This window comes from Drosophila ananassae (genome assembly GCF_017639315.1).
Source record: "Drosophila ananassae strain 14024-0371.13 chromosome 4 unlocalized genomic scaffold, ASM1763931v2 tig00000054, whole genome shotgun sequence".
Taxonomy (NCBI): Eukaryota; Metazoa; Arthropoda; class Insecta; order Diptera; family Drosophilidae; genus Drosophila; species Drosophila ananassae.
Genome location: NW_025319037.1, coordinates 7723317 through 7750820, shown reverse-complemented (window position 1 = coordinate 7750820; position 27504 = coordinate 7723317). Strand labels below are relative to the sequence as shown.

Here is a 27504-nt window from a genome sequence, read left to right as displayed (position 1 = left end):
GAGCGCTTCGTAGACTTGTGTATTGTGGCGTTGATGACTCGCTGTACCTTTGGCACAAACTGAAACCACTTGTCGGGCTTATCCGCTGACAGCTTTGAGATTAAGGCCAAAATGGAACGATTCACGCGTTCGACTTGACCGTTTCCTCTTGGGACTCCTGTGGTGCTCCATACATGCTCGATCCCGTTTTCCTTAACGTACGCCTCAAAAGCAGCTGACGTAAATGCCGATCCACGATCACTGATGATTCGGCTAGGATTACCGAAAACATCTGACCAGTTGTTTAGCTTTTGCAAAACCTCTTCACTGCTGGTGGTTTTAGTTGGATACAGCCAGACAAACTTTGTGAAGCCATCCACAATCGCAAATATGTGTTTATATTGCTTGGCTGTGGCATCCATTATCCCCAAGTGGTCTACGTGTACGGTGTGTAACGGTTCTACTCCTTTGTCGATACTGTGAAGAAATCCCTCTTTCTTGCCCAATTTTTTGTTGTAGATGCATTTGATACAGTTATTGAAGACCTTAGCCACCTTTCCTTCCAAATGTGGAATCCAATAGTTTTGTTGGATAGAATGCATTGTTTTCTGAGTACCAAAATGGCCAACTTTGTGTGCTTCTGTGATGACCTCCTTTTCCATAATCTTTGGGACTACAAGCACATCAGTGCCTTCGACTGATCTGTACAATAGGCCTCCTTTGATTTTGAAATTTTCATAAGGTCGGCTGGATAAAATTTCTAAAATCGCTTTGATCATGGCATCATCGTGCTGCGCTTTCTGCAGTCTGGCAGAAACTTCTGCAGAGACTACCATTATCTGATGTGGGTAGCGGCTTAAACAATCAACGTGCTTCAATCGGGTGCCAGGCCTATGTTCCACTTCGAAGTCAAACTGCTCCATGTATGTGCTCCAACCCATTCTGCCACGTCACGCGGAACATCTCGCATCTTAAGGGTTTGCTTGAACGCGGCACAGTCGATAATCAGTTTGAATGAAATGCCAAGTAGGTATTGGCAAAACTTTTTAAAAGCCAAATACACTGCTTTTGCCTCCAGTATATAACTGTGCTTCTTCGATTCGGCCGGTGTAGTTTTCTTACTCCAGTAGCAGACTGGATACAACTGCTCGTCGTACCACTGCAGCAATGTGGCACCAAACCCATCCTTCGAGGCATCTGTGTGGAGCTCTGTTCTGGCATCTCTATTATAAATTCTTAGAACAGGCTTCGAGATAAGTGCATCCTTCAATTCTTTCAGCGATTTTAACTCGGCATACTCCATTCGGAACAACTCATTTTTGCGCAAAAGGTTTGTCAGCGGCTTTGCGATCTGGGAATATCCTCGAATGAACTTGCGAAAAAACCCAGTGAGACCCAGAAAAGACTGCAGAGCTTTAATATTCTGCGGCACTGGAAATTTTTCGACTGCTTTTGTTTTTTCTGTTCCCGGCTTGATTTTGCCTTCTTCAATTACATGGCCTAGAAAATGGATTTTCGTCTGGAGAAAATGGCACTTCTTCCATTTTATCTTTAGGCCATACTCTGCTGACTTCTTGAACACGCTTTCCATTTTCCTCAGACATTCGTCCGCTGTTACTGCATGTATGATTATATCATCCATATACAGATCCAAAACATCATCGTTCATTAGCTTTTGGAACATGGTTGACAAAACGAATAAAAACTGCTGGAGAATTGCGAAACCCAAATGGTGCTTTGTTGAATTCAAAAAGGCCCTCCTTTGTAATGAAAGCGGTGTACTTTTTGCTACTTTCTTCGACCGGCACATGGAAAAACCCGTTTTTCCAAATCCATAACTGTGAAGAACTTGGCCCTCTGCAGCTTTTCCAGCACGTCGTCAATAACAGGCACCGGGAAGCAATCTTTAAGTACCATTTTGTTGAGCTGCCGGTAGTCGACACAAATGCGGTTGCTTCCATCCTTCTTTTTGACAACCACTATGCGGCTGGCAAAATTAGACGTTGACTGCCGAATTACGCCTGTATCAAGCCACTCCTTGACTTGATGTTTTACCGCTTCTGCCTCGTTGGCGGCGATACAACTGGGTGCCTGCCGAAAAGGCACAATGTTATTATCCGGCACGATCTTGAGCTCGATCGGGCATTCGGCTGTTTTTTCCATCATGTTGAACTCGCTCACCATGGTTTCAACTGCTTCTTTAAACTGCGGAGGAGTTTCTATATCAGTGTTGGTCTCAATAACATTTAGAATACTTAGCTGATTCGATTCCACAGTTTCCTCCCCAGCAGAGGGAGAAAACTCGAAGCCGGCTTCTGTCAGAAATGCGGCTTCTTGTCTTGTCTTTACCCTAAATTTTGCCACAAAGTCGTATCCTAGTAAGGCATCACAGACCAAGGCATTTTCCGGCACGACCAGGAACCTGTGTGTAAGCTTCATTTCGTCGATTTTGGCCTCTGCATTGAATTGACCAAGCGGGCGCGTCACGCCATTTCCAAGACCTCGTAGGGTAGAGACACTCTGCTGCAGACTAACACCACTCATTTTCTTGACCACGGCTTCTTTAATGATTGAGACGTCAGCTCCAGTATCCACTAGAGCTTCCACCCAGATGACACCGATGCACAACTTTTTAAGTCGACGTTCCTCATAGGCAATTTTTATTTTTGGTGCTGTACCACAGTTTTTCGCCATGTGCCCGTGCGCCCTATTTACTTCTATTCGGCTGAATTTTTCGTTTCTCATCTTTCTCATAGATTTGATTACTTTCATACACTTCGTACTTTTCTCTCAGTTCTTTAAATGATGCACAGCCGTAAAGCGTAAATTTGAAGTCACTTTTGAGATTCAGACCATCTACTACATATTTTATTACTGATTCTGTGTCTATGACTCCACGCGCAGCAATGCGTTTCATTTGCAGAAGGTACTCATGAAAACTTTCGTTTTTAAGCTTCACACGCTCCATCAATTGCTTGTTTATTTCGGCGCTGCCTACTTTTACTCTAGAAAATTCATCAATTAACACTTCCCGCAATGTATCGTACTCATACACAATTGCCGACTCCAAAAATAGTGCGGCTGTATGGGTCATCTTGGCACGAGCTTGCACATATTTTTGTTTTTCACTGAGCCCATATGCGTCGGCATTGAACTCAAAATTTTGAAACCACGCCTTCACTTGCATATTACTACCGTCGAATTCGGGTATAATTTTTGCGAAGTTTTCCACAATCAGTTTTCCCTCATCTTTCTGAACTTCGTCTGCCCGAATTTTTAAAGTTAACAACTGTACTAACTGCTGGAGCATTTCATTATTTTGTGTAACTAAATTCATATCACCTTGAACACCCGTGTTCTCCTTTCTTTCAACTTTTTTTTCCATCGCTTTTGCAACTTTTTCAGATTCTTTTGTCTCTGACATTATCATGCGTGATCGCAGCGAGTATAATTCTCTCGCTTGCACAACTTGGCTTCTCTTCTTTTTGTGTGTCTGATTTTTCTTTTGCGGCTGCTTGCAGTAATTTTGCCTTTCCTTTTCTCACTGTCGTTTTTTCTTCGTCGTCGGTTCCTGTTTTTTTTTCGTTCATATGCAAGAATTACTCACGCACCAAATTTACTTATGCACTCTTTTTTTCGTTGTTTTTGGTTGAGCCGCCAAATATAAGGCAAATTGCCATTTATTAGAATGTAGAATAATAGAATAGAATAATAGGATATAGTATAGTAAGACTGCGGCTGGACGACTGCGACTGGACAACTGCGGCTGGACGACTGCAACTGGACGACTGCAACTGGACGACTGCGGCTGGACGACTGCAACTGGACGACTGCCTGCTGATCACCGACTCCCCCTTCTTACTTCTCACAACTCACACCAACTGCTGGTTCCAACTCTTCACTGCTGACTCCGATTCGCACTTCATACTCGCTCTCGCCTCATCTCCCATCTTACAGTTATATGGCAGCAAACAAAATAAGGATGTATCGATATATCGACTCAGGAGGTGATCCTGATCACGAATATATATACTTCATAGGGTCGGAGATGTCTCCTTCACTGCATTGCACATTATTGACCAAAATTATAATACCCTCTGCAAGGGTATACAAATTATCAAAGCTGTGGTAGTGTATCTCCCACATGTTAGAAGCACTAACAAAACATCAAAATCATTTTCCTCAGATACAAAAAAAATTAATTTTTCACTAACACTTGTCTTCCAAGTAAGTACACTATTTTTAAACGTTATTGACCTCTGCAAAGAAGAGAAGGAGTTCCAATTTCTGTAGACCCCAAAATTCGCCTTTGAAGAAGTAAAATCCCAAGAGTATGGTGACATAGAAATTCTTTGCCTTAAAATCATCTTGCCCGGTCAATATATACACATTACTAGTTCCTATATACTCTCTTCGTCCGAATCGCACACATTTTGGCTAACCGTCCGCTATTCAATCCGTTCATAATCTTTGATCTAATTTGGAGCAGCTATTTCGCTATTAAATTAATGTTTGCTCTCGAAGGTTGTAATTTTTTTTGAAATTTTTATGAAATTTTTATGCATTTTTTATGAAACTTGGTTGATCGGAATATTTTGCCCAATATCGAATCTGTATTAGCTCCGATAGTTTTATCTTTAAAAAAACCATAGTTGTCTTTTTTCCTATTATAGAGGCATTTCTAAATGGTCAGAAATTTCGAAGTTTTTAAAAGCCCATATTTTTAACACCTTAGTTTAAAGAACACAACGTGTTTTTTTAAAAGATTTTCACTCGCGTTAGTCCACATCACATCTGGTGTGCCCCAAGGAAGCCATCTTAACCCTTTTACTTTTACTTTTTACACTGCTTGGTTTTATTAAAAGATTGTCAAAGAAATTTAATTACTCCTCCATAACTAATACTTGCGTATAGATCGTGTGTCTGAATTTCTCAAGTCCATCCAACGAACCGTAGAACAAATGCTGAGTGTCGCTATTCTACAAAACCTTATCAATAGTAATGTAGACAGCCAGCATCAACTAACACGCTTAAAATTTAACGTTTAACGTAACGAAAGACTAGAAACTGTAGCCCACTACTCCTTACCAATTTTAGTTCGAGATATGCCCGACACGATCCCTTTAGGGTATTAGGATCGGACTAGGACTCTCTACTACATCTTGTCGCTTTACTCTACTTACAACCTTTATTCTAAAAGCTTTATCTGAACAACATTCTTCCTCGTAATATTTTACTTTATCGTAATCTAGCCTTACTCTATCCCGAACCTATAACCTTATACGTACGTACGATACGTAGAAGCAGAACCAGTGCGATTATATTATTGGGCCCTGTGCATAGTATCTTCTATAATTTTTAAGGCATTTTCATTTTTGACTGTTTCTTCTAGTTTTAGTAGTTGGTTTTTTGATTCTATTTTTATACCCTTGCAGAGGGTATTATAATTTTGGTCAAAAGTGTGCAACGCAGTGAAGGAGACATCTCCGACCCTTTAAAGTGTATATATTCTTGATCAGGATCACCTCCTGAGTCGATATAAGCATGTCCGTCTGTCCGTCTGTCTGTCGGCTTCTACGCAAACTAGTCTCTCAGTTTTAGAGCTATCGAGTTGAAACGTTGCACACATCCTTCTTTTCCTTGCAGGTAGTATATAAGTCGGAACGGCCGGAATCGGTCGACTATATCGATGGTGTTTTTTAAGTAAGAGCGTTGGGACTTTCTACACATGTTATTTTTAGCCAAAATATCTTATGTACAAAATTTCATAAGGATCGGCCGACTATATCCTATAGCTGTCAAAGAACGATCGGAATTGGCATAACTTTGGTGTTTTTTAAGTTAGAAAGATGGGACTTGGTACAGATTCTAGTTTGGGCAAAATAATCCGAAATTTGCCAAATTTCATAAGGATCGGACGACTATATCATATAGCTTCCATATAACTGTATGATTGGAATTGGTATAACTTTGTTGTTTTTTAAGCTAGAATGATGGGACTTTCTACGGATTCCATTTTGCAATTTTGCAATTGAATTGGCAATATAATCCGATCTGCAAAATTTCATAGGGATCGGCGGACTATATCTTATGGACGCCAATTATCTAAACGATCGGAAATGGAACAACCTTAACTGCAAGGGTCCGCCCGAAGTTAGCTTTCCTTTCTTGTTTTTTTTATGAATTTGCATTTGCCTATTTAAAGTTTGAGATTTGATTTTCTTAATCGAACAAAGACTTTTACCAAAGTTTTAAAATATTGACAGTTTAATTTATGTAACATTTTATCCATTTTTGAAATAGGAAAATTCCCATAAACACTCATTTCGGTAAGTCCTCTGTAATCATTAGCCATACGCAATTTTGGAGAGCCTTATGCATTTATTTTCTTGGGTACTGTTACTATAGGAATACAATAAGGAGATTTCGATTTGCTGCCATTGTCGCAGTCATTGTTTAATCATGTCTTCTATTTGGTTTTTTAAATCATTATCATAAATATAGATAGGGATCTTCAATAAATGGTATCCCTATTTATGAAACTTACTAAAAAAGCATGATAAACAAGCTTGTGTCTTAAAATTTTCAATTTTTAATGAATATGACCATTATTGTGTATGTGTACCAACTTAAATTAAAAAATAGTATTTTTAAAAAAAAAGCAGTAGCAGTATATTTTGGAATACTCATCCAAATTTGAAATCTCCTATTTTCTTTATTAATTTTTGGTCTTTTATGATTTTTCCCCAAACATTTTCCTATGGAAGATTTTTTATTTTCTTATTGAAATCAGATCATACCATGTTTTAATTTAGGATTTAAGGGTAAACTCGAAATAATTTTATTTAATTTATTATAGGTGGTTAAACAAGATTTTCGTCAATTGAATTGGAGTTTTTAATCTCATATTTTCAAAAAGTCATTGCTATCTTAAACTGTTTCTATGTTCAAAACGTACAGCTTTACAGAAATTGTAGATCGGAAATGTCTCATTAACTGCGTTGCATATTTTTGACCAAAATTATAATATCCTAAATAAAAAGAGTATACAGTAAACGGGCTTCCTTGAGGGACTCCAAATATAGCATGGAGTAAGCGGGAATGTACATAAAGAAAAAAATGTATGTGACATATGTATGTGACTGCGTAGGGTTGAAGACTGAATTAGAATAATAAACGCGGGAGAGCTGCTCAACGCTTGATGCTGCGGAGCGACCGAGAGATACCGCGAGAGAGCGAGACAACGATAGCGCATGACGGCAGATGCAGGTCGCGAATGCACGAAAGCGGGCGACGCGAATCGAGACATAAAGATAAAGAAAAGAAACAAATTCAATAAATTATTGCCGGCTAAACTTTCCGGCGGCTGCTTGACCCGACATGGACTGACCTGGACAAATGATTGAAGAGCAAAGTTGATGTTAATGAGGAGTGATAAATTTTTCCATTAATTTGGAATATCTGACAATTTATATATGCCTCTGTAGTTGGCAACATCGGATACTTTCCTTTTAAATGCAAAGGAAAAGCTGAAGTTTTCAAAGATAAGTCAAAGAGTTTATGAAGTGGTTTACACAGATCCCTGGCAAAGAATTGTAGCACATAGTCGGGTACTTCATTTGGGGCTGGCGAATAAACTGATTTAACTCTTTAAAGAGTCTAATAATAAACTATTTTCAAAGAGTGATGGAAGGAATATAAGATTGGCTGGTTAAATGTTGTATGCGTATGGCTGATCTGAAGTTTTAGAAGGTAAATAAGTCGTTTGAAAAAATTTATATCGGTGCAATAAAGTTTGTGAAAGTTAGCCTTACGGAAACAGCGAATCTTATTTTACACGCAGGGAGACTTCTGATCGATATCAGAAATGGTTTCCCCCAAAACCTCAAGCATGGGGTGATATGGATCTTCAGAGGTTGAGAGGGCCAAAGCTCTGGAAAGAGTGGTACCATTAGGATTAGATACAAAGTGGTTCCAAATGATTAGACGTGTATTATAGATATAGATAATAAAACAAAATTAACTGGAAATTAATTAACTAGCAAAAGAAGAGGAACTATATTTTGATGGCGTTTGTAAAATTTTCTATCTTTTACAATAATAATATTTGGGATAATAATAATAATATTTGGATTGCAAATCAATAAATTTCAAAATCAATAAACTGCTCACCCGAAAATGACAGTGCAAAAACGCTTAGCAATACGGGTATAAATTTAATATTTAATCACATGAATGAGTGCTAAAGGAAAGTCACAAGCCGATGTTTGACAAGAACAAAGTTCAAAACTTACGACCAACAAAATAATTACGACTGTTTGCTATGTAATGAAGAAGTGAATTCAGAAGCTATTGTTAATATCTTATTACAATATTAAAATAATTAAATAATAAAAGATATTGTAACTCTATCAATCAAGTTTGATAGAGGGCGAATTAATACAAAGGCATAGTTCAATTTCAATGTTTATTATACCCACAAACTTGTTCCACGCCCTTGACCAGGGCTTGCTCCCCCCAATAGGCTAATTCTGGGGTAAAATTTTTATTATGAGCACATGAGGGCCAAACCTTTAATGTTTTTCGTTCTTTTTCATGGTGCACCCATGATAGTCTACCGCGTCCAGAAACCATCCAGCCAAATGGCGTGTTTTGGGCAATGGGGAAGCAGGAACTTTTCTTTGGCCAACTAACAGCAGGTAGAAGAACAAGAAGGCTCGAATCAGAAAGTGTACATGCTGCGGTCAGTGGAAGTTGGGGTGTCCATTTGCACTCGGCAAGGCCGAGAGTCTTCTGATCGATAACGAACGAGAATATTGCATTGAGGCATTGCGATCCTGGATCATGACGGCGTTACCATCGATAGGACCAGAGTCTGGTGCGGGTGTAGCATTTTTAGCAGTTTACAATTGTTTGCGAAGATGCCAACGATTGTATATTACGCAGCGGTAAGATGAGCATTCATGTGCAATACCATAGCACTTTGTCGAAACGCTTCCAGTGGAGCTACCAATTTTGTGCAGCCACCCGTGAAGCTTGCTGTTACGTACACATTCATATGAACATACTTTTTTTTTTATTTTTATATTCATATTTTATTTATGTGCTCTTATTTTAAAATTATTCTACCAGTACATTATTTACAGTGCTTTATTTATTTATTTTTGGGGCTAGAAGAGCTTGATACTCCTGCAACTTAGTCCTCTCCCCCGTTACGCGCCCTCTCCAGGGCTCTCAGATCCTTCAAAACCTTAGCCACAAACTTGGCTGTGGCTTCTCATTTTCGCCCTGACGCCAGCATTAGTGGCACCCTGCTCTCCGGTGAGAAGGTCTTCTCCAGGCTCTCCTCAAGATTGAGGCGCTCCTCGTCGAAGCACCGACAGTCGAAGAGAACGTCCTCAATGGTAGGCATGGTACCTCCATGGTAGGCGTCCTCCATGACCCCCCTGCCACATGAGGGGCAGCCATCCTCTCTTTCGTGCCTGAATCGCTTCAAAACACCCGTGTCCACTAAGGGCCTGAGTCAGATAAAAATCCACCTCGCAGTGCTTCCTTTCGGTCCATACGCCCACATCCGGAGTTAGCCTGTGCCTTTGTTGAATTTTCCCATAAGCTCTGCCAGTTGTCCAGGCTTATGGCTCTCGCCGCTGACTTCCGTAAGTCCGCACGGTCATTGCCTCTGCCCACATCGGGGCGGCATAAAGAATCTGCGAGCTCACAACGCCGGTGATAAGCTTACGCCATTCTTGCCTCGGGCCTCTAATATTAAGCAGCATGCGTGAGAGTGCCCTGGTCGTCTCACTTGTCCTCTTGTGGCCATACTCCAAGTGCTCCCGGAATGAGAGCCGCGTGTCCAGCATCACTCTAAGGTATTTGATGACTCTCTTTAAGGTGATGGCCACTCCCTCTACGCGGACCGTTGCCGTTTCCACTTTTTTTCCGGCTCGAGATTAGCACTGCCTCCGTCTTGTGCGGTGCCAATTGTAGGCCGGCGGTGGACAGAAGCCTCCACTTTTTCAATCGCACTTTTCGTAGTAGCTTCCACCTCCCCGACTGTCTTCGCCACGACCACCACTGCATTATCTTCGGCGAATCCAATTACGGATGTTCTCTCGGCCATTGGAATTCGAAGAACACCATCGTACATCGTATTCCAGAGCAGTGGCCCGAGCACAGAGCCTTGGGGCACTCCAGCGGTGACCTCGCGCTCTTTGCGTCCCTCATTCTTGTCAAATAAAAGAGATCTATTGCTCAGATCTACCATCCATAGGAGGTGTCGAGGTATATTCATCCTCATCAGTCCGCGACCAGTTCGCTTTGTTAAAGGCGTTCTTAATGTCGAGGGTTGTTACCAGGCAGTACCCCCTTCCCACCGGGTACCTTGAATGGCGCGTGCTGCCAGGCTAATGGCGTCGACCGTAGACCTACCCTTTCGGAAACCATATTGCTCCGCTGCCAGGCCGCCGACCCTGCTTATGGCCGCCTGTAGTATCGTTGATATTTTCTAGCTCCTTGACCAAAGAGTCTAACAGGCAAATCGGTCGGTAGGATGCTGCTTGCCCGGGTGGCTTGCCAGGCTTTGGCAGGAGGAGTAACCTCTGCACCTTCCATATTGCCGGAAAGGTGCCCTCCAGTAGGCATTGATTGTAAATGGCTGCCATCTTTTCCGGTATCAGCGCCAGGGCGATCTTCAGTGCCCTATTTGGCACCGCGTTCGGGCTGGGGGCTTTACTTTGGGCTTGTTTGCTGGCCGCCTTACGCACCTCCTCCGCTGTGACCATCTCCACCGACTCCACTTCGTCGTTCTCCAGGTTCGGCCGCGATCCCTCTTTCTGCTCGTTGGGGAAGAGAACGTCGATTATGACCCTCAGTTCATCGGGGTCAGAGGGGGCCTGGTTGCCTGCCCTTACCTTCTTGGTAACAATCCTGAAGGCCTGGCCCCACGGGTCGTGTTCTGTCTCGTCACACAGCTTTAGGAATACCTCCCTTTTGCTCTCCCGTATAGCTTTTTTTAGCGCTTTCCTCGCCGCTCTAAGTTCAGATCGTCTCTGTTCCTGTGAGTCCGTGACACGCTCACGCTGCAGCGTTTTCCTGGAGAATAGATAAAAGAGATCTCACCACTTCCGCCGCTTTCTTGCTTGGGAGTCCGATGATGGCAGTTTGAGTGTCCCTTGAGCTGAACTCAAGGAACAAGCCAAGCTGAACTGCTCAACCATTGCCTCGCGTATGTCCCCTTCCTAACCAAGGGATCGAGGTCCCTTAACTCCATGAATCGGAGCTTGCTGTCCTCGGACAACGCTCGAACCTCTGCAGCTCCCTGGAGCACCTTCTCGAGATTCTCCATTATGACGTCCGTGCTGGCCACGCGATTCTTGTTGAGCTCCAGCAGAAGTTTCCCGCTTGCAGTTCGGCGCACCTTGCGCACGTCTTGGCTAAGTTCATTTAGCTGCATTTCCTGCCGTCTGGTGACCATCGCCAGGACCTCGCTATATTTTAGCCCTTTGGCTAAATTTCACTATGAACGCGTCAGGGCGGGTGGACGTCCTGATCTTCTTCCGCATCACCATTTCCCATCGTGGACCTGTTTCTGCGGCGTTAGCTGGTGTGCTCGGCCCCGCGCCCTCGGCGCTTCTGTTGTTGGGGCGGTTGGCTGTCGTTTGGGAGGGACCTTGCGGATGTTCTCAGAGCCTGTTAGGGTGTTCGCTGCTCATTCTGCAGATGGGTCTTCGTGCTGTTCTGACTTAGCCGTCGCCATGGCTCAGTCTGCACAGATATTTCCTTTCGCCGTTAGGCATGGTCTGCGCCAGCTTATCAGCCATCGGGACGTCTTGCTGGCCACATCTCGGGCAAATAGCCTCAGATGTCAACCCCCGTTGGCTCTCGTCGATTTGGCTGATGAGAGCACCACTGAGTCCTTCCTGCAGCTCCTTCATCCTGCAGAACATACTCTTCACTTTCGGGTTTATGCTCCTCACCTGCATCTCCGGTTTGCAGGATGATGTCCTCCAGAATGCCCTCCAGTTCAATCAGCAGTGCCGCTCACTTGACGCTCTAGTTTTCTTCGCCGGAGTCGCTCTTTGAGGTTCCGAGGGGCTTGAGGGATCCCTCGCCTTCTTGGGGGTTTTTTTTCTCCGCATTCGACTAGCTTCGTGCGGAGGTCCGTGCCGCCTGCAGAATGGGTGAACGCAGTATCTTCGAGCTGCTCATGAACGTTGATGATTGCTCCACATTTTGGCTTGTCGCAGGATCTGCCGGGGCGGCCAAGCTAGCCACCAGTTACAGTGTCGTCACTTGTCGTCAGTTGAATTTGGGATGTGTTTTGGGGCCTCCAGAATCCGTGCCCCGGCCGTGGGTTTCCCCACGGGTGGATTTCCACTTGAGTGGTTGCCACCTGCAGTAATGTCGTTGGTGTACATCATCCTTCGGGGTTGCTTTTTATACCTACTGCCAGGTTTACATTTATGGCTAATGGGTAGGTACTGCCGGCCACTATGGCTCCGACGCAGACCACGTAGCCGCCCAATGTGGGACAGACGCTACGTGGGTGGAGTGACTGAATTATCCCGATCAGACATTCTGGTCAGAACTAAAAAAAATATGTCCGTCTATCAATCTGTCTGCCTATTTTTTTCTGCTCGAACTAGTTTCTCAGTTTTAAAACTATCGAATATAAGCTTTGCACACATTCTTCTTTGCGGGCAGTATATAAGTCGACTGAACCAAGATTGGTTGACTATATCCTATACCAGCCATATAAGTGAACGATCCAAAATGCCAAACCTTTGGTATTTTTGAAAATAGAAGTTTAGAACTTTACCAAAATTTTTTTTTTTCATAATTTTTTGTATAGTGAATCTATCATAAGGATCGGCCTCTCATCTGTTTATTTGTTCAACAATTTGGGTTCCCAAAACTTTGAAACAATTTTGGATTTTCAATAGAATTTTGGGCAAATTTTAAAATAAAATTGTTTTCTCAAGTTTATTAGAACTGTAGAATTTAGTTTTCAGGACTCCAAATAATTGGCAAATTCCTCAAGCCTGCAGTATGGACTTTGTGTCTGTGTCTGTATACCTTTTCACTGGTCTGGTCTGTGTACCTCTTCACAAAGCACAGCATTGCATATGATTCAAACTAATTTAACAAGGAGGAATAAACACCTAATATTAAAAGTTTAGCTAATAAGGCTGCGTGGCAAACCACTATTTCATGGAATTGGTAAACATTGCTGGGTAACATGCAGAGTGGAAAAGCTAGCTGATCTAGTAGATCGTCGACAACCTGCAGATGTGGCCTGCAGAGTTCGACGGATAACGATGATAACATGGCCTCCCCGCTCTCGATAGGCGATGAATGCATCACGGTCTTTCCGAAACTAAAGTTGCTATTTAACCATGTTTTAACAAAAACTGTTACATAGGATATAGTCGACCCATCCCTGCCGTTCTGACTGCCTGCAAATAAAAAAAGGATGTCTGCAAAGTTTCAAGTCGATAGCTTTAAAGCTGAGGCTAGTTTGCGTAGAAACAGACGGACGGACGTATAAACGGACATGCTTATATCGACTCAGGATATATCAATATCCTGATATAAATTTTGGTGAAAAAATATTCTTACCGAGCACGCGCCTGGCTTTTGGTTGGTTTTCTTGAACGTGCCGAATAAGAATATTTTTATGTGCAAATTTTTACACCTATATAGCGCACCTATTTTTATACCCTTGCAGAGGGTATTATAATTTTGGTCAAAAGTGTGCAACGCAGTGAAGGAGACATCTCCGACCCTATAAAGTATATATATTCTTGATCAGGATCACCTCCTGAGTTGATATGAGCATGTCCGCCTGTCCGTCTGTCCGTCTGTCCGTCTGTCTGTCTGTCTGTCTGTCTGTCTGTCTGTCTGTCGGTTTCTACGCAAACTAGTCTCTCAGTTTTTGAGCTATCGAGTTGAAACTTTGCACACACCCTTCTTTCCTTTGCAGGTAGTATATAAGTCGGAACGGCCGGGATCGGTCGACTATATCCTATAACTGCCATATAACTGATTGATCCGAAATCCCATAACTTTGGTGTTTTTTAAGTTAGAGGGTTGGGACTTTCCACACATGTTATATTTGACCAAAATATCTTATGTACTAAATTTCATAAGGATCGGCCGACTATATCCTATAGCTGTCATAGAACGGTCGAAATTGGCATAACTTTGGTGTTTTTTAAGTTAGAAAGATGGGACTTGGTACAGATTACTCTTTGGGCAAAATAATTCAATATGCCAAATTTCATAAGAATCGGCCGACTATATACGATCCGCTATATATTTAATAATATAAGATGCGTGGCGCCACCTAGCGGACTGCGACTGAACTGCAAGGGTATATCAACTTCGGCTCCGCCCGAAGTTAGCTTTCCTTTCTTGTTGTACATCTATTTAAACGTAAGGATAAGTACCAAAGCTCTTTTTTTAACTCCATAGATTTTGACATTAAAGAAAAAGGAATAATTAAAAGCCTTTCCAAAGAAGTAACGAATTTTTCGATAGATTCAATGGTTCTGAAGTTATACGTATTTTTAATTAACAAAGGTTTTTGAATTTGGAACATTAGTCATTCAATTCAAAATCCAAAATTTGTTCGTAGTTTTGGGAAACTAAATTGCGCAAAACAAATAAACAGATGAGAGGCCGATCCTTATGAGATTTTGTTTAGTAATATCCAAAAGTAATTTGGCTTGGAAGAAATTTGTGGAAATGTAAAACACTTTTGATTCATTAAATTGGAGATAGTGGGAACATTGATGTTACCAGACAAAATATTTTTATACACTCAGATTCTGCTCCCAAATACGCGATTGGTACCTCAACCATCCCGATCCGACCTTTCTTTCAAAAGTTATTCAGGAAAAGAATTTTTAAAGAATATCCCAAATGAAGATGTTTGAAAAAGTTTTCTCCGAAAAAAAGTACCGTTTTCATTTGCCTTATTTTGAAATAATTTTTCACCTAGAACCATTCCAGCTCAGCCTTATACTTACAATATTCAATCAGTTATCATTATATTTTGCCCACCGTTTGATAAAAGTGTTTTATTATAAGATATTCTTAATGTTAAGCTTGGATCCAAAAACTAAAACCACTCCTTAAATTTTTGAATCTATCTCTGGAGACTACGATCTTTTCCTTTATATGAAAAGAATCATATGTCGGAGATAAGTTAGATTTAATTTCAAATACTATTTCCTGATTAATTATAAGTTAAGTGTATAGCAAATGAAGAGAGAATGAAGAGAGAGAAGCTTATTTGAATAAGAGCGCGGTAGGGAAGGAGAGTATAGCCCTGCTGAGCGTGGCGCAATGATGGAAAGGAGGAAGAGGAGAGGAAAGGCAATCAAGAACAGGGTTCAGAAGTGAACGGACGTGAAATAAGATCATTGCGACTCGCTGCGCGTGGTGAAATACAAAATAGCAGAGGAAAACGACCACAATTTCCCAACATCAGAAGTGGGATCACCGCCCCTACAAGATAACTCGGAAAATAACTCGGTGGCTGTCGCAAATTTGTTTTCCTGGAATGAGCTGGTCGCACTTCCTAAGCAGGTCGCAATTCATGGAACACTACGAAGGCACGGAGACACTGACGGCAGCAGTGTTGCTCAATATGCTCAAGGGACGTCCCAATGCAAATGAATGCCTATCGGTGTATTCCAGTCGATTAATTACATCATTATTGACCAAGTCGAAATCAATGACCCATGAGGAGATCGCCATATCCCTAGTCTTGGCTCATGCATCCCAAATTGACCCCAGACTGCAGCGAGTAGCGTTCACTACAAACATAAAAACGCGTGCTGAACTGCAACAACAAATCAAGGCGCACACGTTTAGCAGAAATGTAGAATTTTCTGGATCAGAGGGACCCGAAAGGAAGAGGTTCAAAATGCAGACGCCGATTATATGCCATAAGTGCGGGAAACTTGGACATAAGGCAATGGAGTGTCGCAAGAGGAGAACAAAAGAACGAAACGAGACTAGACCAGGCCATAGCAACAACAGAACAACGATGGCACGAAAGAGATCAACAGTAAATTGTTTCAAGTGTGGCGGCGTTCGACATATCGCGTCAGTGTGTATGAGGGGAACAGCAACAGCGAGCCCAAGCAGCAACGAAAGAAGGGTAGATATGTGCGCAGTACATCAGCCTAACGGGAGTGTAATTCAATTTGGTGAGAAGTTTCCGTTTTTCTTTGATTCGGGATCAGAATGCTCTTTGGTAAAAGAAACAGTCGGCGCGAAGCTGGCCGGTAAAAGAATCCATAGCATGGTTGTGTTGAGAGGCATAGGTGACAACGTTGTCAAGAGCAATATAAAAATTCTGTCCACCATACAAATCTCTGAATTTTGAATTGTCATTTCACGTAGTAGATAATAAGTGCCTTAAATATGATATGATAATTGAACAAGACATTTTTGAGCTTGGTTTTGGAGTAACTTTAGAAAGAGATAGATTCGATATCTACAGAACTCAAACCGTATTGTCTCTAAATAATGATAAAAATGTAAATGCGATAGATCATAAAAGTAATTTTACTGTGGAGTTAAGTAATAGTGATAAGTTAAAATTAAACGACATACTGGTCAAATATTCCAAATTTCTCATTGATGGCATTCCAAATAGACCGTTACTACAGGTTCTTTAGAAATCCGTTTAGTGGACGTAAACAAAACGGTACTGAGGCGACCATATCGTCTTAGCCAGGATGAGAAAGAAATAGTGAGAAAAGATTCAGCAAATGCTAGAATCCAACGTAATTCGACCAAGTAGTCGAATACGCTAGTGACCCCGTGTTGATCATATTCGATCCCAATTTACCAATAGAGCTGCACATGGTAGATGGTCAGCGCCGTGTAGTTGAGTATTACAGTAAACGCACCATAATACCGGAATCAAAATATCACTCGTATGAACTCGATACATTGGCGGTGTACAACGCGATCAGAAATCTCCGACATTATTTAAGCGGCAGAAAGTTCGCAGTATATACGGATTGTAATTCTGTTAGAGAAAGTCAAAAGAAAGCGGTATTGACACCGTGGGTTCATCGTTGGTGGTCATTTCTGAAGTCATACGAATTCCAGGTGGAATACAAGAAATGGAGCCCAATGGCTCACGTTGACTGCTTGTCTAGGAATCCCGTCGCTATAAGAGAGGAGGAAAGTTTGAGTACGGTTGTGGAGGTACGAGTTGACTTGGCAACTATAACCCACAACCATAGCTTATATCCGAGCAGAAGCATCATGACCGATTTATATAGTGATGTAATGCAGAAAGAAAAAGCTAATTCTTCCTAATTAAAATCAGGAATAGTTTGCTGCATCGTTAAATTCAAAGAAATGGGTCATTGGTCAGTTGTTAATAATGTTCACGAGGCTGTAATGCACTTGGGGTGGCAAAAAACCCTAGATAAGATTTATGAGCAATATTGGTTTGATGGAATGTCAAAATACGTGCGAAGATTTGTAGAAAATTGTGCGACATGTAAATTTTCAAAATCGGTGTCAGGTAAAATTCAATCGAGTTACATCCCATACCCAAAGAAGAGATACCATGGCATACGGTACACATAGATATTAGTGGAAAATTAAGCGGAGAAAAGGACGAGAAGGAATACGTCATAGTTCAAATTGATGCCTTCACCAAGTTTGTTTACCTGTACCACACCTGGAACTTGGACACGGTGAACTGCATACAGTCAGTAAAGTCTGCGATATCAATATTTTATGTTCCTAACAGAATTATAGCGAAGCAAGGTAGATGCTTCACAAGTAGCGAGTTTCGAAAATTCTGTTCCAATAACAAAATTGACCTTCATGTAGTAGCAACGGGTGCCAGTAGGGCAAATGGCCAGGTGGAGCGCGTTATGAGTGTGCTAAAGGGCATGCTAACGGCTGTAGAGACAAGTGAGCGAACATGGTAAGAGGCATTGGGCGAAGTACAATTGGCAATAAACTGTACCATGAACCGGGTAACTAACCATAGTCCACTAGAGATGATGATTGGCAAAGAAGCGAGGGAATGCTCACTGTAAATGAGGAAGAGCGCGTAGACCTAAATAAGGCTAGGAAGGAAGCTAATGAAGGAATAAGTAAGAATGCTCAGTATGATAAGGCAAGAGTGGATAAAAAGCATGCTCAGGTAGTAAGGCATAAAATTGGCGATCATGTATTATTGAAGAACGAAGAGCGGCACCAAACTAAGTTGGATCCAAAATTTAAGGGACAATTCGAAATTTTGCAATTACTAGATGGTGACCGATATTTGTTAAAATCGTTGACAACAAGAAAGGAAAGCTACCCTTGCAGTTGTACCATTTTCGTTCAGTTATACGGCGGCTATTGGATATAGTTGGCCGATCCTTATGAAATTTGGCAAATCAGATTATTTTGTCCAAAATAGAATCTGTACCAAGTCCCATCTATCTTAACCTTTCTATCTTAAACAACACCAAAGTTATGGCATTTCCGATCAATCAGTTATATGGCATCTATAGGATATAGTCGACCGATCACGGCCGTACCGACTTATGTACTACCTCCAAAGAAAAGAAGGATGTGTGCAAAGTTTCAACTCGTTAGCTTTAAAACTGAGAGACTAGTTTGCGTAGAAGCCGACAGACAGACGGACAGACGGACATGCTTATATCGACTCAGGAGGTGATCCTGATCAAGAATATATATACTTTATAGTTACACACTTTTGACCAAAATTATGATACCCTCTGCAAGGGTATAACTAGACGAGTGAATAAATATCCACATGATAGTGTGCGTAGTGTGCGTAAGGATTGAGAAACTTTAGAATGAGCAGAAGAGTTCGACGATGGCAAAAAAGTAGTGCGTGCAAGCAAGAAATCTGTGACCTAAAAGGGGTGGAGAGGAAAGATTTTATGCAGAAGAGAGCGTAGTACTCTGATTTATATGAGAAAAGCCTGCTAAAAAAAATAGTAAGTAAAAGCATGCTGAACATTCTTACTAAATCTTGAATTGGTAACCAGATGATTGAGCTTGAGCAGATGGGAGCGTGTACTCTAAAATATGTAAAAGAGAAGAAAGTTATCTGGCTAAGCTAATCTCTGAAGGATATCCAAGTGGTAGGGTTTGTACGGAAGAGAGCTTGTACTCTAGAGAATTTGAGAAGTGTTGTATTCCGTTAAACTAACGCTTGAAGGCACAAGAAGTGCAATTGAATGCAAAACAAGACGAGGACGTGTTATAGTCAGGAAGGCCGTGTCGGAGATAAGTTGGATATAATTTCTATATACTAAAATACTATACTATTTACTGATTAATTATAAGTTAAGTATATAGTCTAAGAGGAAATAAACGAGCATTGCAAATGAAGACAGAATAAAGAGAAAGAAGCTTATTTGAATAAGAGCGAGGTAGGAAAGGTGAGTAAAGTCCTGCTGAGCGTGGCGCAATGATGGAAAGGAGGAAGAAGAGAGGGAAGGCAATCAAGAACAGCCCTCAGAAGTGAACGGACGTGAAAGGTCGAAAATGTAAACTCATGTCTTTTTATCGATCTATCCCCCACCAGACTACGTACTTTCTCTATGGGTACGCCTTAGAATAATTAACTTAAGTTAACGATCTGGGTGTCCAATTAGATTATTGGATGTCCAACATGATTTTTAAAGCAATGGGGTGCTTGGTTTGCTAAAAGATGGTCAAAGAAACTTAATGACACGTATATAACTAAAAAGTTATATACATCAATGGTCCGTACGATTCTTGAGTATGGATCGTGTGTCTGGAGTCCTCAATACGGAGTACACCGAGATCACATAAAATCTGTAACAAAAAACTTCCATTTTTCGCCCTTAGAAGACTTAATTGGGATGCAAATCTTCACCTTCCCTCCTACCATAGTAGATTTTAATTCATCAACTTACCATCACTAAAAATCCGTAGAACGATGCTGGGTTTCGTGTTTCTATATAATCTTATTAATGGTAATGTACACCGGCAGCATTCACTAGCACGCCTCAATTTTTACGGCTACTAGAATGACTCTTTCGTCTACTTCTCCTTACCGATTGTAGTTCGACATATGCTGAACATGATCCCTTTAGGGTATTATGCTCGGGCCACAATGGTCTCTACATTGTACCACATCTTGCCTCTTTGCTCTACTCACACCCTTAAATCCTTTATTCCAAAAACCTTATCTGTGCATCACTCTTCTTTGTGATACCTTACTCTTTACTACTCTTCTCTTACTCTATCTCGGATCTATCCCCGCGGTTTGAGCCGTACGTTATGGGGCAGCGCCCCTCGGTCAATTTGACGGTTTCATTGCTGAAATTTGGTAGCATAAAGATGTTAGGAAAATTTTTTTTGCGTGAATGCTGGCTCGCCTTTTACCTCTTGTATCTTTTTTACCGATTTCAGATCCTGACTGCGACGTACTCGAAACTGTTTTTTATCCAGTTTGCGGCACCTTCCAGGATCTTAACGGTGTCCTCATTCAGTGTGAGGACCACCTGACGTCGTAGCCACTTCTTCTTCCAGTCCGCCGTGGAAAGTGTAAAGTTACACTTTCTACGCATGGCCAGAGTTGTGGTCGGGTCCGCCGACTTCTGTGTCAGCCATACTTCGGCTTGCTTCGGGGATATTGCCCAATCCACCGCCTCTAACTTGGGTTCTGGGTATACCTCTCCCAGCGACACTATAATGCACTTATAGAGGCAAACTAATCTTGCATCTTGGCACGCTATCACCTCGATGCTACCTTGGTACAAGCGTGAGTCTTCGCATTCTGGTAATTGTCTCCCGCTCTTGAGCATTTCCTCCATGAAGTGCTAATGTAGCTCGTTCGCCCCCTTCCGCTACATTCGGTTCCGCTACATTTCGTTACTTCAGCGAAAGATTTGTTAACCGTCTGAGTCGGTACCTTCCTCTTAGCTTGGGGCGCTCCATCTTCGGTCGACTTCTGTCTTTTCGCACTCTGCGCGACCTCCATTACAGAGGTGCCTACTCCAGTTGGCTTTTCAGGATCCAGTCTAACATCCCCCTTCGCCAGCTTAAAATCGAGCAAGATTTCTTTTGCCCATTCGATTATCTGGGCTTTGTCCGGGTTGGATTCCGCCAATGGGATTCCACAGCCCTCATTAGAATAAAGGCTGCTCTTCTCCTATCTTTGTAGGAGCCTTTCCTATGTAAGGTGTGAGAAACTACCGGGCCACGGCGTTCCTTAGGGGCCCCACCGGTTCATGGGGAGCTCGATCCTAGGCGTGCTCCCCACGCAATTTGGAGTTCCCATAACGGACCATCTTTTGGAGGTTGATGCCTTGGCATCCCCTTTTGTCTCTAAGGAAATCCATCCAAGCCATCCAAGCATCTCCTTGGCTTTTTTTTTTTCTTGGAGATCCACGGACCATTGATCCCACTTCCGGATTTTCTTTTGGGAGTTCCGTTTTGTGTTTTTTTGTTGGTTATAATTGTGCTAATTTTTGGACTCACAAGTAGGCGGGAAGGGTTTGTCCGTCTATGTCATGACCCCGCTTCCCATGATAAACCTGGTTAAAACGGGGTCTGCCGATCCGCCAGAATTTGCATATTAATGTCGGTGCACCGTAGCACTAGCGGTGTATATAATTGGCCCCCTCCAGTTATTTTTTCTATTTTATTAATTGTGAATCGAAATTTAGCTTAGCCATACGGACTTGTCGGTTAAGATTTTGTAATGTATGGTTTAGTTCAACGCCTGCGTGAACGCCTGGGTGAGATTTCATAACGTCCGACAAAGGCATTCAGGAAAGGGTCGCACGGGTTTCGATAACGCGTTCTATGTTAAAACATTCCTTTGTCGCTCTCTCAATAGCGTTGACAGTGACGCATAGTTTTTAGCTTTTCGTAATTTTTGCACTCCCTATATAATTATTTTTTCTGTTAGAATAAACATCATTGGTTTTATATCAATGTAAGATTTGTCAGTAATCGGTAAAAAGACAAAAATGTATGGTATAGTTCCCGTTGTTTTGATTTTCCTACAATTTGTATAATGGTATTTTGTAGTAGTTGTATTATTATTTTGCACAATTTTGTATGATATTTTTTTCACATTTCCCCGCATATGTTACTTAATTGTACACCGAGCTACATAAATCATCTATCCTATGTTTCAGTATTCAAAGGCCATGACCGATGCAACTAAGGTGTTCATCGCCAAGGTAGGTTTGTATTGGTTGACAATTGTATTAACTATGTTATGAACCAAAGGTTATTTAAGTGGCTGTCATGCTGGCATACCTGAAAGAGGCAGTTTGTTCTTATATACCTTTAGTTCTTTCTTTGCATATGTATACCACTTTATGTATTGCATATATACCACTTTTAGACGTGATCGACTTTTGCGAAAGAGAGGTCTAATTTTTTGAGACTCCAAGTTCGCTTCTGCAGATGTTAATCACAGGAGCTTTTTGACACACAATTCATTTTCATATTTTTAATAAATTTTTTTATCCTGTTAGGAGCTAAGTTTGTCACCACCGAGAGGTCGATTTAGAAAATACAATACAATGTATTTGTTTGCGAATGAAAATTTCCTACCCAGGATTGGAACCGAGGAGATCAACTTTCCTTACACCAAAGTGAAAGTGGAAACATACATACCTTTTAGTCAGTGCTTCAGGTGTTTTCGGTTTGGACATTTTGCTCAACACTGCAAACAGACTGAAGAAAAGTGTCGCAACTGCTCTCTCCCTCATCCCAGAGAAGAGGTATGCACGACGATCAAATGTGTTAATTGTAATCACCCCCACACTGCGACCTCCCTGGAATGCCCAGCGAGGAAAAAAGCATTTGCCATTCAAAAATGTATGACATCGCAGAATCTCTCAAGAGTAGAGGTTAGAATCAGATATCCTGCCCTATTTGACAAACTCACTCCTGCCCCCCCTGAGATTTTTAATACTAAGGATTTTCCTGTTCTTCAAACCCCCAGAAGTTCTGCAATCCCAGTATTTCAGGATAATGCAAAATTGGCTGCTGAGTCTGTTCACAGACTCCTTCCATACAACAAAATTGCAAAAAATGTACAACACAGAGCAAAGGAATCTAAGAACTCACAAAAGACGATTGCTGATTGGAGAAAAGTAATTAAAGAGCACGAAATCGCTCTTGAGGAAAGGTTCGTTTCCCTGCAGAATACCCCTTCTCCCAGTCAATTAGCTATTTCATCTTCAACCAGTGTTTATCATAACTCAGCTTTAGAAATAGCCGAAAACAGTCTTATTAATATTTCATCCGAAATTGCTTCGTTTCTTTTGGCGAACAACTCAGAAACCCCAGTTAATATAAGATCATTTCTAGAATCCATTAAAACAAAAATAGCAAAAACTAACACAGAGATTGACCTAAAAAAAATTAACTTTTCAACTTAAATATATAAATAGACATTTGTTCTTTGTTTTGTGATTTTAAATAGTTATAGTAAAAATTTTTATTTTCAGGTTAAATTAATGCGTTTTCTTTTCTTTTCTTTCTTTTATAATTCAAACCAATTAAAATCCTACAATATAATATTCAAAGTCTAACTTTACAAAACAACAAACACCTCCTGGAACTTTTTTTAATTAATAACAACATAGACATAGCCATTTTATAAGAAATTTGGGTTATTAATAATTCCATGTGTAACCTAGCTAATTATAATTTTGTCTGCAAACCTCGCTGTGACGGTTATGGAGGCGTAGGCATTTACGTTAGGAAATGTATTAAATACAAAATTCTAACCTTCGATACCAACAACGTTGAGACTTAAAACCTAAAAACTTAAAACGTAATCTTAATATTTTTAGCGTTTACTGCCCTCCCAATACGAATGTAAACGATTTTAGGGCAGGCTGCAAGGACATTCTGTCTACTGCCGCCAGACTCAAGGATCCCTCACTTGTAGGGGGCGATCTTAATGCCAATTCACCCATCTGGGGCAGTTCTACACAGGACAGTAAAGGACAAGCATTAGAGCAAATCCTTTTATCAACTGGTTTCTGCTGCATTAATAATGGATCCCATACATATTCCCCTAATCCTACATATAGCTCCGTACCCGATGTAACTTTTATAAACAAAAATACCTTCTCCGCTAACTGGTCCGCGTCCAACTCCAAAATATCGAATAGCAATCATTTCCCCATAACAATTGATATTTCAAACTGGTCGGCTTCCACAAATGTCCTCAAAACCATACAACCCAAAGTTCTTGAGGATTTCTCAAAAATTAATATTACCTCTATTGACAACCATTGTAGCTTAACTAAGGACATAATGAAAAAAAATACGATCTCTCTTGACGAACGTAATAAATATATACCCAAAAAATATTGCGACGAAACTTGTGAGAAACTTTTCACACTGAGAAATGGCAGTAGGCAAAAATACTATAAAACTAAGCTAATTTCAAACGCTGAATTTTGTACATAAGATATGTTGGTCAAATATAACATGTGTGGAAAGTCCCAACCCTCTATCTTAAAAAAACAACGAAGTTATGGCATTTCCGATCAATCAGTTATATGGCAGCTATAGGATATAGTCGACCGATCCCGGCCGTTCCGACTTATGTACTACCTGCAAGGAAAAGAAGGATGTGTGCAAAGTTTCAACTCGATAGCTCTAAAACTGAGAGACTAGTTAGAAACCGACAGACAGACGGACAGACGGACATGCTCTTATCGACTCAGGAGGTGATCCTGATCAAGAATATATATATATTATAATACCCTCTGCAAGGGTATAAATATATTTCTCTCCTTGTGATGTTTTGTGTTTTCTGAAATCCCGAAACCCGCATTCTTCAAAGGGTCTGGATAAAATATCCTATAATATGCTACTCTCCCTACCCCCCGAGCAAGTTCACAATTTTCCGTCCATGCTAAACGATATCTTCAACGAAGGAAAAATACCAGAAGTGTGGCGCAGAATCAAAATCGTTCCAGTGCCTAAAAAAAATCTAGATTCCTCAGTTATCACCAATAACAGACCTATTTGCCATAGCCTACTAAGTGTCGTATTCAAGTGTCTGGAAAGCCTTGTAAAAAACAAGCTAGAAGAACACATTGCAATCAATAGCCTCCTTCCTGACCGATCCTATGCGTTCAGAAGAAATCATTCGACAGCACACTGTATAAATGATGTCATAAACAACTTTGCCAATCTGAAAGCCAAGGGCTTTCATGTTATAGCTGCAGTCCTAGACTTGAGCAAAGCCTTTGACTGCGTTAACATCTCAATCCTTTGTAAAGTCCTTTGTGATCATGGATTTAACCATCGATACATCAATTTTATCATTGAATTCTTAAAGAAAAGGATACTTGTCATGGGTAAAACTGAAGTTACGGTTAGCAAAGGAGTCAGTCAGGAAAGCTGTTTAAGTCCCATCCTCTTTAATCTCTACACTGCTGTTCTTCATTCTATAAGCGACCACCAAAGCCTCATTTTTCAGTAAGCGGACGATTTTTTCCTTATCTCCTACAGCAAAAACTTCTCGGAAGCAAGGAACATACTTTTTTTTTTGCGCGGTTCCCACTGCATACGTACAGCCCACCTCCCGTCCAACCGACCGAGGGACGCTGCCGCGTAACGTACGGCTCGAATCGCGGGAATAGATCCGAGATAGATAAGCGAGGATTAGGAGATAGATATTACGAGGAAGAGTGTTGCATAGATAAGGCGGTTAATATAAGCGATTTAAGATTTTTAGTAGAGCAAAGTGATAAGATGTGGTAGAGACCATTGTAGTGCGAACATAATACCCTGAACGGATCGTGTTGGGCATATGTCGAACTACAATGGCTGAGGAGTAGAGGACGAAAGTTTCTGGTCCTTCTACTAGGAATGTTAAAGTTTAAACGTGTTAGTAAATGCTGGCTGTCTATATTTCCATAAATAAGATTATATAGAAACATGACACCCAGCATCGTTCTACGATTTGTTAATGTTGGTAAGTTGATTAGTAAAAGTCTACTATGATAAGAAGGGAGGTAAAGATTTGCATCCCAATTAAGTCCCCTAAGAGCAAAAGTAAGGAAGTTTTTTTGTACAGATTCAATGTGATCTTGGTGTACTCCATATTGAGGACTCCAGACACACGATCCATACTCAAGAATCGGACGGACCAGTGATGTATATAACGTTTTAGTTATGTACGGGTCATTAAATTCTTTTGACCATCTTTTAATAAAACCAAGCACACCCATAGCTTTATCAACCATGGTAGATACATGGTCGGTAAATTTAAGTTTCAAATCTAATAGGACACCTAGATCGTTAACCTGAGTTAATCGTTCTAAGGCGTTCCCATAGAGAAAGTACATAGCCTGGTGAGGACTAGATCGGTAAAAAGACATAAGTTTACATTTCGATCCATTAAGCTTTAGGTTATTTGCTAAACACCAATTTTGAAGTTTATCCAAATCGGATTGAAGTCTAGACTGGGCGCTAGTGAATTTATACAGAAGGCATAGCTTAACGTCATCAGCGTACATAAGTACAAGTGAATTAGTTAAGGCAAGGGGCAAGTCGTTAATAAACAGAGTAAAAAGTAGGGGTCCAAGATGGCTTCCTTGGGGCACCCCCAATGTGGCGTGGACTACACGCGAGGTAACATCTTTAAAGAAAACACGTTGGGTTCTCCCTGATAAGTAGCTCGAAATCCACATAAGAAGATCAGTTGGGAATCCCAAAAGACTGAGTTTACTTATAAGAAGCGAATGGTTAACAGAGTCAAATGCTTTACTGAAGTCAGTGTATATGACGTCTGTTTGTAAGCCATTCCGGAAGCCATCCGTGATAAAAGATGTTAGCTCCAATAAGTTGGTAGTGGTGGAGCGGCGCTTCATGAAGCCATGCTGGCACGGAGTTATTATTGAACTACATAGGTGTTGCAAATGTGGAGTGATAAGTTTTTCAAAAAGCTTTGGAATTGCTGAAAATTTAGAGATGCCTCTATAATTAGCAGCGTCGGATTTTTTCCCTTTTTTATGCAGCGGAATAATGAAGGATTCCTTCCACATAAGGGGAAAGATCGAAGTTTCCAGCGATATATTCTTGATAGATACTTGAACAAAAGGTTAATAACTTTAACAATATCTGTGATACTATCAACCTTACTTTTAACCAGTTGAAATCGTCTGTGATACATTTTAACAATAAAAGACGTACACTAGGTATAATGTGTAATAATTTATTAATTAAGGAAGTTGATCATGTTTGTTATTTAGGGAGAACTATCTGTTCAAATAACTCAACCATCAAACATATTAGACACACGCTTTCAAAAGCTAATCAAACTAACATGTTTCTAAATATGTTAAGTGGTTGCCGTTTTGGCATTCATCCAGGCAAAGCCATTAACCTTTTCAAAGCTTTTGTTAGACCAAAATATGAGTATGCCTGCTCATCTTTTGCTAATATTTCTAACACTGTTTCATCTGCTGTTCAGGTACATGCAAATTTATATCTTAGAAAATC

The 27504-nt window shown here is 41.0% G+C and overlaps 1 protein-coding gene across 1 annotated transcript in view; it reads left to right on the top strand.

Moving 5' to 3' along the window:
* LOC6502706 (growth/differentiation factor 8) overlaps positions 1-27504 on the top strand; it is a 410457-nt gene that overhangs the window by 289128 nt on the left and 93825 nt on the right. The gene's annotated exons all lie outside the window — the stretch shown is intronic.